Consider the following 16170-nt stretch of genomic DNA (forward strand, 5'->3'; position numbering starts at 1 on the left):
TTCTGACTGAGAAGACCAGATTAACATGTTTAATATCACAGTTTCTTAAAAGGCAGCTTAGATCTGATCACTGAGCAAACTCTTGTTAGAAGAGGGTAAGAGAGTTGCCTAAACATGTCAGGGTTAGCCAGGGTGCCATGGCAGGAACCAGGAGGCTCTCAGGATGTGGGAAGGACCATGCCGTCTGTTGGAGGGTGCAAGACAAGGAACACCCATAGCAGGGCACCAAACAAATGCCTGGAATAAATCCAATTAGTCTAATCGTCATGACAGTGATCTACGATATTGTTACTCTTATTTAATAGATGAAACAGAGGCTTACACTATTTATGTTATTTTTACTCTTTTCTAGGCAAAAGAGAGGACACATATTTCAATTGATAACATTGATCAAAATATTATCACCCAGTAAATGTGCATTTTATTTTCTGTATTCTATTTGATAAATAATTTTAATGATTGTTTTGTTCATTATATGCACTCTAATGAGTAGAATGATAATTAATTTTAACATCCCATATGTTACTTAGTTTAACTTTCATGATTCATTTCACACTGAAAGCTCATCTACCTGGTGATGGATAAACTGCATCAGTGTTGAAAGAAATTGATTGTTCTATTTAATGCCCATCCTAATATATTCAAAAGTGTTGCCAGTCTGGGCCATTAAAAGTAATTCATGAGAACATCCACAAAATGTGCTCCCTAGTTTTCCCAATCCTCTCCCTAAATCCTTCTAAAGGACCTCACTCTTGTCGACTCCCCATCTTTTACACAAATGTATTTCCATGTGTTTATCTGTGGTATTTTGGCTCTCTGAGCAAATATTCACTCAGAATGAGGCAAAAACACTCAGTGGAAGATTCCAAGGGAAACCAATCGTGCATCTTTATCTGACTGCACACACAGAATGTACGAACAGTTGTCAAGTGCTTTTTAGTCTATGGAGAGATAAGAGATTTCCCCCTCACCTTCCCATTTCTCATTGCCCATTGGAATTGTTCTCCGGTGTCAGGAAAACAACCCCAGACATTCATTTTCTACTTTAATAGCCTGACAGTTACAGGTGGCCAAATGGCTTTTATTTTTCCAGATAGCCTCATTGTCATTATTTTAACTGTCTATTGATTAGATATTACTTGACGTAACAGCCTGGACTGGGTTCTTAAAATATATGACATGACACAATCAGGGTTGAAGCTTTAGATTATTTAGGCTGAATGGTGTTGGATTCTACCTTGCTCTATCAGACTGTGCTTTTTCCTGGTGGCAGAAACGTGCATACATTACAGTCACAAGATCAGCCTTTCATATCAGAACTAATGGGATGCAGAGTTTAAACAAAAAATAATCCCAGCAACGCTGTCAGCATCCATATCAGAGTAGCAGCTGGGCGAACATGCTGCTTCCCTTCTCTCTCCAAACCTGTCTACATGTAAGATGTCAAAGGGTCACAGTTGCTTACAGCTGCGACTCCCTGAGATCTTTCATCAGGATAAGCAGCTTCGAGGTGATGCCATCTGTCTTCATTTATCTCTGCAGAATGTCCAGTTTAGAAAAATGAAATGTCTGTCTGAGTTAAGATTTTTGGATAGTCAAAGCCAAGCTGAAATCTCTATCAATTAATTCCCCACCCATGCTATAGTATAAACTACTTTAATATAGGAAACAGCAAATGTCTACAAACAGTGAAAACACAGAAAATGCTTTGCTTTAGACGTAAGACAGAAATAAATTCTTCTGGTGGCAATTATTCATATTTCCTATGTGTATGCCTTGCAAAAAAAAAAAAAAAAAAAACAGCAGCCCCTGTGTCTTGATGAACTACTCGTCGTCTGAGCCCTGTAGTTATGAAGATCAGCCTGCGGTGTCAACAGTAGAGCCCAGCTGTCTGCTAGGAGTTTTCCTGAAGGTGAAGAAGCCAACAGTACATTCTAAAATTGAAATGGCGTCAGGAATATTAGGTCCACAAAATATAAATACTTGAACTGAAAACTGACCTGGTCACAAGAACAAATGCACCATGGGATATAACAGCATTTTAGGAGGTCTCGAAAAGAATTTGCTATCCTATGTGCTTACTCAGGCAGCTGCAATATTCACCAGCTACAGAGCCCTTCCTCACCCTGAGCTGCTTTTATTGTAGATAATAATTCTGACTCAATTTCTTTATATCTACTGTTTGAGACACATATTAAAAAGTTTCTTATAGCCACCACCAATATGAAGCAAATGCAAAACCTCAGAAAAGAATTTGACCATTGCATGGGTCAAAGAGTGTTTAAAGAAGCATATATCAGACAATCGTTTTAGGAGTGTTTTTCTCCACCTTTTTCTTTTCCTAGATTTTTTCCACTTGCCACTGGACCAGCTCCAAAGGAAGCAGAATAAATGTGATTTATGATAGCAGGAGGCTGCACTGTTGCTGTGATTGCAAGCATTGCAGCTATTTAATGTAATGCCGTATTATATAATGTACTGACATATTATAACATATGAGCCATTATTCTCAAAAGATATCTGAACACAAAGCAGAAGCTAGTCATCATTTTGGAAAGCAAAGCAATCCTAGAAGGTCCCTAAAGGGTGAGACAGCAGATGGGTAAGCAGTGAAAAGAAGGATGTGGTTCACAAGATTTCATGCATATGGAAGGAGGCCAGACTTGAAGAGGACAGGTTTAGTGAGTGATTGCTCCAGTGCAGGTACCATAAGAAGGGAACAGGAAACCCCAGCTCCCTGTGTTCAAGTACAGTCTTCCTATTTCTCAGTTTCTACTGAGGACAACCCTGGATAAAGACAACATATCCTAAAATAAACAAATGATGTATTTAGAGAAGATTGGGTTAAACTAAAAAGTGTTTGTCTTTCTTATGCTACATTTTTTTTACTGTCTAGATATATGATCATAAACACCCTAAAATACACTATACAAAAGTATTTAGTTTTTAGGATCTGTAAATTGTCTTCTTTTCCAAAATAATTTTTAATGTTTGTCTTATTTCCAGCTAGATCATCACCACCAATTGACATGATACTTTAAACAATAAAAATAAAGTTTGTTATAGGACAGCAATAATAAGTATCTACTCCATTTTTGACCTGAGATCATCTGCTTAATTCACAAGGAAAAATTCATATTTTATCAAAGGGTATTTCATTAACAATATGTGGATCTTCCTCTACAAGCAGAGGTCATCTGACCATCTGGACTTTAATGTTTTTGTCATTTTCGTGGGGTACTGAGATAATGATTAAGTAGTACTTCAGTTGAAAAACATTTGTTATGTACGTCCTATAGGCCAGACACTGTATCAGATACTGAGGATATAAAGAAAATGGATGATAGATTCCTACTTTCAAGAGATAATCAATGAATGTTCATTACTGATGACAATATTTATCCAACTCATGTCAAACTAGTAGGAATAGCAATATAAAATCTGTCATTGTTTTACTCTCCACTCTAGAGTGATGATGTGGTTTGGCTGTGTCCACACCCAAATCTCATCTTGGATTCCCACATGTTGTGGGAGGGATTCAGTGGAAGGTAATGGAATCATTGGAGCATGTCTGTCCCGGGCTGTTCTCATGGTAGTGAATAAGTCTCACGAGATCTGATGGTTATGTAAAAACAGGAGTTTCCCTGCACAAAATTTCTTCTCTTGTCTGCCTGCCGCCATGTGAGATGTGACTTTCACCTTCTTCCATGTTTGTGAGGCCTGCCCAGCCACGTGGAACTGTAAGTTCAATAAATCTCTTTCTTTTGTAAATTGCCCAGTCTTGGATATGTCTTTATCAGCAGAGTGAAAATGGACTGATACAAGTGGTTATTTTATTTTGACCATTTGAAGATTACACAGTCTTTCCATACATTCATTTATTCATTCACACATTCATTCAGCAACCATTTGATACTTTGGGGCCCGGTATATTTGGGCGATGTGGATATAAATATGAATAAGAACAAGGACATCTTCAGGTGTCTCCCGTCATCTGGTTTTCAAAGGAAGAGGGAGGCTGCATTTCAAAATAAATGGGTAATAAACTAAATTTTCAAGGGAAAATCTAAATATGGGGTCATAAGTGGGGGTGCTCCACAGGGGAATGATAAGAAATAGAATCTCCTTCTCATTTTTGTCCCTTTTTCTCAAATCTTCCCTTTTCCTTTTGTGATGGTTGGTCACAGAGAGATTTTAGATCAAGAGAAAAGTTTAAGGCTTTTAAAATTTCTTTACATTGCCTCCTCTATGTTGTTAACATTGCCCCCCCACTTTTTACTAAATTTGTGTAATGTTTGTTTTCTTTTTGGCCAGTGCTTTTCACATATGCGTTTTTATCGGGGAGTCAGCAGGTGTGCTGGGGTCTGCATGAGAGGGGGAGCTCACACATAGTTTATGAGGAACAAAGGCCAAAATCTGGATAGTAAAGAATGAGCAAAATTCTTTACATTTTATTTCTATATCTGCATGTAAATATCTACATCAAATTATGTGCCTACACTTCTGTCTATCCATTTCTCTGTCTCTGTTTCTGTCTCTCATTCTCTCTGGAGGAACAATCGGAACACCATATAGCATGAGGGTGATCAGAGAGTAGAAGGCCCCTTTTACTTTTATTTTTCATAATCTAAATTTTGGAAAGTATAAAAATAAGCATGACATATAACTCTTTCTATAGTTATAATGAGATATAATCCATATACCATGCAACTCACCCATTTAAAGTATATAATAGAACATTTTAGTGTATTAACCATTTAAAGTATATAATAGAACATTTTAGTGTATTCATGAGTTATGCAACTATCACTACAATCTAATTTTAGAGCATTTTCATTGCCCCCCACCCAAACCCTATACTCATCAGCAGCCACTCCCATGAACCCACCCCTAGCCTTTGGTACACATTTTCCCTCTCTGTGGATCTACCTACTCTTTATATTTCATATAAATGGAATCATCTGGTATGTGGTCTTTTGTGACGGCCTTCTTGCAGTTAGCATAATGTGTTCAGGGTCCATCCAGGTTGTAGCATGTATCGGTGCTTCATGCCTTTTATTGCCAAATAATATTCCATTGCATACATGTTACCACTTAAAATTATTTCCACTTTTTGGATATTATAATTAATACTGCTATGAACATTTATGCACACATTTCTGTGTAGGCATGTTTATTTCTCTTGGGTATATATTTGGGGGTGGAATAGATGGTACCATGATTTAAATGTGTTCCCCAAAAAGCACATGTTGGAAACTTAATACCCCATGCAGCGGTGGTGGGAGGTGGGATCAAAGGGGAAGTGTTTGGGTCTTGAGAGCTCGGTCCTCATTAATGGATTAATGTGGATTATGACAAGAGCTTGGGGCTATGACTTTGATCTTTGGTCCTTTCTTGCCTTCTTGTCTTCCAGCATGTGATGATGTATGTAGCCAACAAGGCCTTTGCCAGAACTGGCACCTTGATATTGAAATTTCTAGCTTCCAGAACTGTAAGCAAATAAATTTCTGTTCATTATTAATTACCCAGCCTCAGATAATTTGCTGTAGCAGCACAAACCAGACTAACACAGTTGGATTCAATGGTTAGCCTATGTTTAACATTTTTAGGAACTGCCAAACTGTTTTGGAAAGTTGCTGCACCATTTCACAATCCCACAAATAATGGGCATGGGTTGAACATCCTCATCAACACTTGTTATTGTCTGTGTTTTTCTAATTTGTCCTTTTTTATTTTGTCCATCCTAGTGGGTGTGAAGTAGTGTCTCATTATGGTTTTGATTTGCACTTCCCTAGTGACCAATGATATTCAGCATCTTTTTATGTGCTTATTGACCATACTTATACAAAGCTTATTGCTTTGTATGTATTGCGTATGTATTTTTAAAGAAATGTCTATTCAGATCCCTTGCCCATTTTTAATTGGGCTGTTTGTCTTTTTATTATGGAGTTGTGAGAGTTCTTTATATATTTTATATACATATTCCTTATCACACATATGGCTTGTAAACATTTTCTCCCATTCTCTGAGTTATCTTTTCACCTTTTTGATCATATTCTTTGATGAACAAAAGTTTTTAATTTTGATGAAGTCCATCTATAGTTTTTTGTGGCTTGTGTCATATACATGAAGGCTTTGCTTAAATCAAGGTGATACAAATTTACTCCTTATGTGTATGATGCAAGTAAGGGGTCCAACTTCATTCTTTTGCACAAGGATATTCAATTATCTTAGAACCATTTGTTAAAAATCTATTCTTTCCTTATTTTAATGGGTTTGCTTAAAAGTTGCTGATAAACTCAACATCCTTTCATGATAAAAGTCAAGAAATTAGGTATAGAAGAAATGTGCCTCACACAATAAAAGCCGTATATTACAGGTTCACAGCTAACATCATACTCAATAGTGAAAAGTGGAAAGCTTTTCCTCTAAGATGAGGAATAAGAGAAGGATGCTCACTCTCTCCACATCTATTCAACATACCACTGGAAGCCCTAACTAGAGCAATTAGGCAAGAAAAAGAAATAAAAGTCATCCACATTGGAAAGTGATACATTTTCTATATTTCTGACAACATAATCTTATGTATAGAAAACCTGAAAGATTCCACCAAAAACTGTTATAACTAATAAGTAAATCATTAATAACTAATAAGCAAAGTTGTAGAATATAAAATCAACCTACAAATTCAGTAGCATTTCTATACACTGATAATGGACTATCCAAAAAAGAAATAAGAATACTATCCCATTTACAATAGCATCAGAAAAATAATACCAAATACTTAAGAATAAATGTAACCAACGAGTTGAACGATTTGTACACTATAAACTATAAAACACTGCTGAAAGCAACATAAGAAGACACAAATGATTGGAAACATATCCTGTGTTCATTAGAAAAATTAATATTTTTAAACGTTCATACTACTTAAAGAGATTTATAGATTCAATGCAACATTCATAAAAATACTAATGATTTTTTTACAGAAATTGGAAATAAATTTATTGCAGGGCTATCCACAATAGCAAAGTCTTGGAACCAACCCAAATATACCCATCAATTATAGACTGGATAAAGAAAATGTGGCACATATACATCATGGAATATGATGCAGTCATAAAAAAGGATGAGTTCATGTCCTTTGTGGGGACATGGATGAAGCTGGAAACCATCACTCTCAGCAAACTAACACAGGAATGGAAAACAAGACACCACATGTTCTCACTCATAAGTGGGAGTTGAACAATGAGAACAAGTGGACACAGGGAGGGGAACATCACACACTGGGGCCTGTCAGGGGTTGGGGGACTAGGAGAAGGATAGCATTAGGAGAAATACCTAATGTAGGTGATGGGTTGATGGGTGCACCAAACCACCATGATATGTGTATATCTATGTAACAAACCTGCACATTCTGCACATGTATCCCAGAACTTAAAGTATAATAATGTGAAAGAAGAAACTGGAAAAAAATCCCGATATTTATGTGGAACCACTAAAGACCCTGAATAGCTACAGCAATCTTGAGTCAAAAGTAGATATAACTAATGGCTAATGATGTTGAGCATCTTTTCATGTGCTTATTTGCCATCTTCATTTATCTCTTATTTAGTGAAATGTCTGTTCAGATCTTTAGTGTATTTTGTATTGGGTGTTTTATTTTCTTATTATGCAGTTTTTGTAACACTTTAAAAATTATTTTGGATATAAGTCCTTTACTAGGTACAGGTTTTGAAAATATTCTCTTCCCATTTGTGACTTGTCTTTTGTTTTCTTAAGAGTGTCTTTTGAAGAGCAAACTTTTTCAGTTATTCATTTTCTTTCTTTTTTTATTTATGCTTTTTTGTGTTTTCTAAGAAATCTTTGCCTAATCTAATGTTTTTCTTCAGATTTTTTTATAGTTCCATTTTACAATTTGATTGATCACTCTTTTGAGTTAATCATGTGAGAGTGAGAGGCAAGGATTGAGGTTTTTTTAAGGTGTGTAATTTTTGTTTGATCTATGGATGTACAACCACTCTAGCACCATTTGTTGAAGAGACTGTACTTTTCCATGGAATAGCCATGGCACCTTCTTTGACTATCTGTTGTCTATACTCTATTCCATTCCATTGATCTATCGTTATGTTAATACCACACTTTCTTGATTACTCTAGCCTTATATAAGTCTTGAAATCAGTTTGTGTGAGTACTCCACCTTTGTTATTTTACAAAATTGTTTGGCTTTTGGAGGTCCCTTGCATTTTGGCAAATTTTAGAATCAGCTTGTCCATTTGTATGCAGGTATCTGCTGAGATTTTTATTTTGTTTATATTGAATTCATATATCAACTTGTTAAGAACCGTCCACTTAACAATGTTGAGGCTTCCAACCCATTAATATGGAATATTTCTTTTTGACTCAGTTCTTTAATTACTCTTATCAGTGTTATATAGTTTTTAGTGTATAGGTCCTAAATATATTTTCGTAAATGTATCCCTAAGTATTTCATATCTTGGGATTTATTATAATTGCCATTTTTTTCAAACTGAAATTTCCTATTTATTGGTAAAATATAGAAGTATATTTGATTTTTGTAGACTGACTTTCTTTCTTGAGATATTGCTAAACTCTATAAGGCAGGAAAAAGAAATACAATCATATAGATTGTGAAGAAATGAAAACAGCCCTTTATTTGCAGTTAATATGATTATGTACATGAAAGATACTAAAGAGCTTGTATTAATTTTTTAATTAAAAATGACAACCCAGATGCCTTTAGCAGTGGTTCCCAGACATGGTCCTAGACCAACTGCATCAAAAACTTCAGGAGACCATTAAGAAATGCTCTCTGCTGTACTCATCTTAGGAGAGTCTTATTTAAAACACAGAGAAGGAGAGCTTGTCATTTTTGTTTTTGAAAAGTTACCTAGGTTGTGTTGATACAGCTGTTTACTTATGCTTATTTACAGCATTCAGGGGTGGGGAATCATGAAAATTCTGGGACAATTACCCAAGTTTCTCTGTAGGGTGCATGGCAGATGTATTTCATGATCACTAAAAAGGGAATTTTGTGGGAAGAGATTTAGAGGGAAGCAGCCAGTTCAGTGGAGGGCATGTTGTGTTGTGCTGCCTGTGAACACCAGGCACAAGTTCCTTATCGGCATCTGGCATCACAAAAGACCTCTGAGCTGGGGAAAGATATGTCAGACTCATACATCTTGGACATGAAGAGAAGAGAGTAGTTACCTTGTGCAATGATGATTTCACTACAGAAGGAAAGGTTCTGTGTTTGCTTTGATTTTGAATGAAAATTAGAGCTCTTAAGATGAAACGCTTTCATTGTGTGCCTGAGCACTTAGAAAATGGCTCTTCACTGGATTATTGGTCAAGGTAGAGATGCTTTAGAAGGTAAATTCAGTATTTATTTATTTTGTATTTCACCTTGTCACTAAAAACATTTCAAGTAGCTGTCAAGAGTAGATAATTTTTGAGAATATTAAGTGATTTGATGATGACAACGACGAAGAAGAACAGGAGAAGAAATAGCAAGAGGAGGAAGATGGGAACAAATTGCAGACAAGAAAAAATGGAAAAATGTACGTATGTAGGTATTTATTTTTTTTCTTTTTTGAGACAGAGTCTCACTCTGTCGCTAAGCTGGAGTGCAGTGGCGCAATCTTGGCTCACTGCAACCTCTGCCTCTCAGGTTCAAGCGATTCTCCTGCCTCAGTCTCCTGAGTAGCTGGGACTACAGGTGCACACCACCACACCCAGCTACTTTTTGTATTTTTAGTAGAGACCGAGTTTCACCATGTTGGCCAGGAGGGTCTTGATCTCCTGAACTCATGATCCACCCGCCTTGGCTTCCCAAATTGTTGGGATTACAGGCGTGAGCCACCACACCTGGCCAAAAAATGTATTTATTAAGGCCTGAATAAATATTATGAGTCAGTTTTAAGACATTATGGCAGCTTATATGACAAATTCTCTCTCTCCCTCTTTTTTCAATATATATGTTCATATTATTTATAATTGAAACTGATCTGGGGCTAATATCAGGTAAGAATTTACTCCAGATATTTTCATAAAGAATTATATTTTATGTAATGCAATGAACAAAGTTCTCAACAATATTTTTAGGATCGTAACTGAGTTTTGTTACAAGGAATATTTATCTTCCACTTCTGAAGTTTCCCTCCATGTGGAGGACGCTTTTTCACAGAAACACTCCTGGTGTCCCCATGCCCTTAGTTGCCTTGCAATTTGGTGGAAGGCAAAATTTGTCATGGAAGGCACGGTTTCCTCCTTGCGAGAGGGCAGCTTGCTGGACACACTCTTTCCTTTGCTCCTCTAAGTTGTTAGCCCTTATATAGGAACCCCCATTGCAACCAAAAATAATGGGAAAGGCTTCCAGGTCATTATTGTCTATGGCTGGTTGGGTTCATCTCTTGATTCTGTGAACTAAACTTAGTAATCCTATGGCCTGAAGAGTCTTTAATATTATTTTATCAGTTAAAATACGATATGTTGGATTTCCACCTATTTGCTTGTTTATTTCTCAATTGGCTCAGATCTTGCATTGGGAATAGATGTCTACTTCACTGGGATGCCTAGAAGTGAAATAGTTTCCACCAAATTGTTTATTTAAAGAAATAATCAATAGAAGCTTATGTCATAAAAAGAAAATGCAATTCTGGATGAGTAATTCTATGGCGGGGAAATTTGGTATTGGTACGCAGTATTTTGCTGGATTTTTGAGGTCTAGGAATGTGTTTTAGAATATCTAGGAGAGAGTGGTTGGCCCACATGGCTTTCAATTCACTCTGTTTGCTAGAAATTAGTAAGAAGAGCCATTTGTTTGAGAATCAGGAGACCTTCCTTGTGGCTTTACCTCTGCTACTGGATTAATAATTATTAGGTGAAAAGCATCTCGGGAACTCACCCTTCCTCTTCTCTAAGACTCTGTTTCCCAGACCCGCAGATTAACACACTAACCAGGTAGCTTGTCTTGTGTCGTGCCCTAAAGATTCTGGGCCAATTGTCTGGTGAGCAACCTTTGAATCTGGATTTCATGCAGATTCATGAAGCAAGGTGTTTTCCACTTAAGAACCCATAATTCTCTGAACTTTCCAACTGATAGATGTTAGTTTCTATTACATCTTTTTTTTTTTTTTTTTTTTTGAGATAGGGTCTCACTCTGTCACCCAGGCTGGAGTTCAACAGTGCGATCTTGACTCACTGCAACCTCTGCCTCCTAGGTTCAAGCGATTCTCCTGCCTCTGCTTTCCAAGTAGCTGGGACTACTGGCGTGCGCCAACATGTCTAGCTAATCTTTGTATTTTTAGTAGAGATAGGATATTGCCTGTTGGCCAGGCTGGTCTCAAACTCCTGAACTCAGGTGATCTACCTGCCTCGGCCTCCCAGAGTGCTGAGATTACAGGCATGAGCCGCTGTGCCTGGCCCATTTCATCTTTGTATGTCACCAACCACAACACTCCCAACGTCATCTTCATATGTATTTTTTTATGCAAAAGACTTTATTGAATTGCGTGGTGATGGTACACCTGTAGAGGTTGGACACTGCAGAGCACGGCCTCATGTTCTCATCGTCACTCTTCATTTGAGGACTCCAGATGACGCAGAGCCAAGAGGCCCATCCAGTTTGCTTTGTGCTAGGAGTGACATGCAACCCATGGTTTTAGCAGCTGGTTGACAGATCCAGGTTGTGGCGAACATGACCCCACTTGGTTCGCTTCAGATCACTCATTACTCCTCTGCGTGTGGTGCTCCATAGAAAAACAAAAGCTGCCCACCTGGAGGAGCCTGAGGCGTCTCAATGGAGCTTTGACAATGCACCTTATCAGCCAACTGCTCCTGGACACAAATGAGGAACCTGTTAGACCAAGTGTCTTATCAATCTGCAGTTCGTAAATTTGCATAGATAGGATTTTTGATGCAATGTCATGGAGCAGCCCCACAAATGCTTTGTCAATGTGCTGTGCTAATCGGAGGAGAGTCTGTTTTAATATTAATAATGTCACGGTGGGCCGAGCTTAGTTCTGGGCGGCGAGGTAGATCTTTATGGAAATGGCAGGACATGAAGTAGGGAGCACTAAAATGTGGGAGAAAAGTGGATTCACTGCTGCTTTTCTTCCATAAAAAGACCAGAGATAGATTATCCATCATTTGTCAGCTCTCAGACCTGTCTGTAGAAACCATTACACATGTTTTAGAGAGCAAATTGACTGACAGCACTGCAAAAATGAGGAAGACGGTTTTCAGCGATGTGAAGTGGGTTTTCTAACACAACAAAGGTAGTTGATAGTGGGTCCAAAAATCTAGTATCATTTACATTGGGAAAACAGTAAGTACATACAGCAAGACCTCGTTTAATGCTGTCAATAGGTTCTTGGAACTGCAACTGTAAGCAAAGCCACATAGAACAAACCAATTTATCATAGGCTAATTTTTACCAACAAGAATTAAGTTTTTACAGCATATTCCTGGGTACAAAACTTCACCAAACTTCTGAGTAAAACCCCCAACACTTCTAATATTAGACATTAACATACCTGTAACCTATGCATACATTTAAGAGAAATTAATAAAAGTAAGCAAGATACTTAGCACTTCCATTTTCTGTGAAGCAGTGAGTGACAGCAGTCACAGTGGTGGTGGGTTAAATCAAAGAATAAATGTTTGTAAATCAAAATTCATAAGAAGTACCCACCACCACACAGTTCAAATGCTGACAATCACAAACATGTCAGGATCACCACATGATCATTTATTACCATGCGTTTGTTGGATTATCATATACTTTCTACGAATTTTCATTGACAATAGTTTGTCTTCATTCATCCATTCATTTTTCAGCCTGCCTATTCCAATTCAGGGTCATAGGTGGCTAGAACTTATCTCAGCAGCATAGGGCCACCCACATACACCCTCCCTGTGCCCGACAGGGACCACGTAGATTTGCGAATTCACCTCATGGGCACATCTTTGGGATGTGGAAGGAAACCAGAGTACCTGGAGGAAATCCCACACAGACCTGGGGAGAATGTGTTCACTCCATACAGTGGCCCCAGCCAAGAATCGATTTCTTTTATCATCAATGTTATGACAAAAGGATGTTGAAGAAATAACATTATTTGAGGACCTACTGTGTATGATTTTTCCTGTCAATTTCCAACTTCCTCTGTGAAGGTATTATTTTTTCATTGCTTAGCTATCACGTACGAAGTATCTAATATCTGATCGTTTCCTAATTCATACATTACATGCCTTACCATCTTCATTTCCACCAGCTCACCAAAGCTGATAATCATGCCACTGACTTAGTGAGTTTCTGAAATGAAGCAGAGATGAGGGGCATGAGCCTGGCAAAATTTGGTTGACGTGAAGCCACAGGGGCTCAAAGATGTGGAAAATCCTAAGACATGAAGTAGTCCACAGTTCATTCAATGGTTGCATTTCTGAAAAGATACTGGGATTATCCGATTTTAAATAAGGAACATTAGAATAGAACAACTGTGTGAGGTACAGACTGAGATTGCTTTGTATAGCAAACAGCACAGTGGCCACAGAGCCAGCAACTCACAAGTTTATTTTAGTAGCTTTAAAATACAGTCAACACTTGAACAACATAAGTTTGAATTGCACGGGCACAATTATATTCAGAGTGTCTTCTGCCCCTGCCACTCCTGACGCAGCAAAACCAACTCCTCCTCTTCAGGCTGCTCAACGTGAGGATGACAAGGATAAAGACCTTTGTGATGATACACCTTCACTTCATGAATAGCAAATACTTTTCTCTTCCTTATGACTTTTAAAACCTGTTCTTTACTCCAGCTTGCTTTATGGTAAGAATATAGTATAAAATACATGTAACATATAAAATATGTATTAATTTACTGTTTATGTTAAAGGCAAAGCTTCCAGTCAACAGTAGGCTGTTAATAGTTAACTTTTGGGGGAATCAAAACTTATATGCGAATTTTTGACGGCGTGTGGGAGGTTGGCATCCCTAACTCCACATTGCTCAAGGGCCAACTGTAGTGAGTATGTGCTGAGGTTCTGAAATAATATAGACCCCACAAATTATAGGCACTTTCTGAAGATGAAATTGTTAGTCACCATAGAAAACAGAGGGGCTTAGAAAAACACGTTCTTGCTGTTATTTTTTTTTCTCTTAAGAAGGATATGATGCTGGTGATTCTAATATAGCCCATCACACTTTGAGGAGAAAACTCTATCATCTGTATATAAAATAACTTTTGTTTCTAGTCCAGGCATAAAAATGAAAAATTCTTAAAAATCATGTGGTCATTATATTCATTCCATAAAAGCACCTTCTTTGTCCCACCTTTTGCTATCTTAGATTTTATATATTTATAATGTCAAAAATTGATAAAATTTTGTGTCTGTAAACATCAGTATTGAGTTTAAAAGCCTCCAAAAATGTTATAGTTTTGTGAAAAATAAGACTGGTCAAATTAGTCTGATCTCTTTTCTGTGACAGAATGAACATGCTGGCCAGCCAGAAAGACAAGGGTTTTAATGCGTGCTGACCTACATAGATTTTATAATTAGAACATTCACATGGCATCATCTAGGAGCAGAAGTGAAAGAGAAGCAGTCACACAGACCCTGGCTGAGAGACGCAGCCCCACATGGCCACATTGAAGCCATTCTAGTTGCGGCAGGCCAGCACTGCCATGTCTTACGGCACAGGGTTAATTTTAAGCATTTTGGCTATATTTTATTTTGTTTTATATTCTTAAGAGGGAGAAGGAGAGTTAGCTCTTAACTGAAGAGTTAATTCTGGTTTTAGTTTATCCTCAATTCTCAGACCTTGGCTTATCCTTTTAGTTTTCGTAGCAGAGAATATCAAAAGTAGGTATAAGCTTAACTAATAACTTGAGTGAGATGCAACCCTCTGGGGGAAGGCTCTTAACTAGTATTTTCTACACCAGAGGAATAAGCTACAATACAGTTTAGCAGTTCTCCTTAAGTCTTAAGGCTAGTTCCATATCATCATCAATCTAGGAATTACTGTTTCTGGAATTATATTTAAGCGGCAGAATTTCAGTCTTTTTGATTCTGTTCTGTTGTGCTTAACTAAAACCTGTTCAAATGCTGGGTTGTTTTGAAAAGCAAGGTATCCTATTTATAGAAACATATAAATTGGAAAGAAAAATTGAATATGGCAATTCCATACATTTTGCCAGGTAATCTTAGGTGTCTGGAGAATACCAACTGTTCATACTCATTAATGCTTTGGCCCCCAGAACTCTTGGATTTGGGCAGGGAACAATGAGTGAAGGAGATCAAAGTGGCAAAGTTAATTGGGCAAATACTGCATGACATGGAGTGTGATGATGGCTTGCTTATACTTCCCGTAAGCCTAGTGTATGAGGTGTCTGTTGCTACCTCATTGCTCTAAAACCTAGCAGCTGAAGACAATGCCCACGAATTATCTCTCACATTTTGTGAGGGTGGGGTTCTTTGTATAGCTGGACGCTTCTGGCTCAGTTTCTCGTGAACAGGCAAGCTGTTGGCTGAGACTTCAGTCATCCGAAGACCTGAGGGGGCTGGAAGATCCCGGGGCTATTGGCAGGAGCCACAGTTCCTTAGTCTGTGGGGCTGTCCATGCGGGTGGGGTTGCTCATCACCTGGCTTCTGGCTTCCCCTAGAATGAGTGATCTGAGAAAAGATGTGTGTGTGTGTGTGTGTGTGTATGTGTATGTGTGTGCGTTCATGTGTGTGTGTGTGCGTGCATGTGTGTGTCTGTGTGAAAGAGAGAGACAGAAAGAGAGAAGATGGAATCACAATGTCTTCTATAACATAATTTCCAAAGTGACACACCATTACTTCTGCCACAGTGCAGCGATGGTGGGTGGGGTCATCGGGCCTGCCTTGGGGCTCCCATGGCTGCAAGGGGACTGAGTAGAGTTGAGGCTCTTTCTAGTCCTCTGACTGTTTGATGTCGAAATATATCAGAAAAATGAGGCCCATTCTGCTTTCCTTTTTGACCTCGTTAAATAAAAGTAAGGAATGTTCTAATGAGATTCTCTTTTGGAATAAAGTGAATGCCAGAAATACCTTATGATATTCATAAGGATGGAAAACACTTTTGTAAACTTGTATCTCTTTGTCTATGGCCCTTATAGTCTACAGAAT

Source organism: Macaca nemestrina, chromosome 5 (genome assembly GCF_043159975.1).
Source record: "Macaca nemestrina isolate mMacNem1 chromosome 5, mMacNem.hap1, whole genome shotgun sequence".
In the NCBI taxonomy this organism is placed as follows: Eukaryota; Metazoa; Chordata; class Mammalia; order Primates; family Cercopithecidae; genus Macaca; species Macaca nemestrina.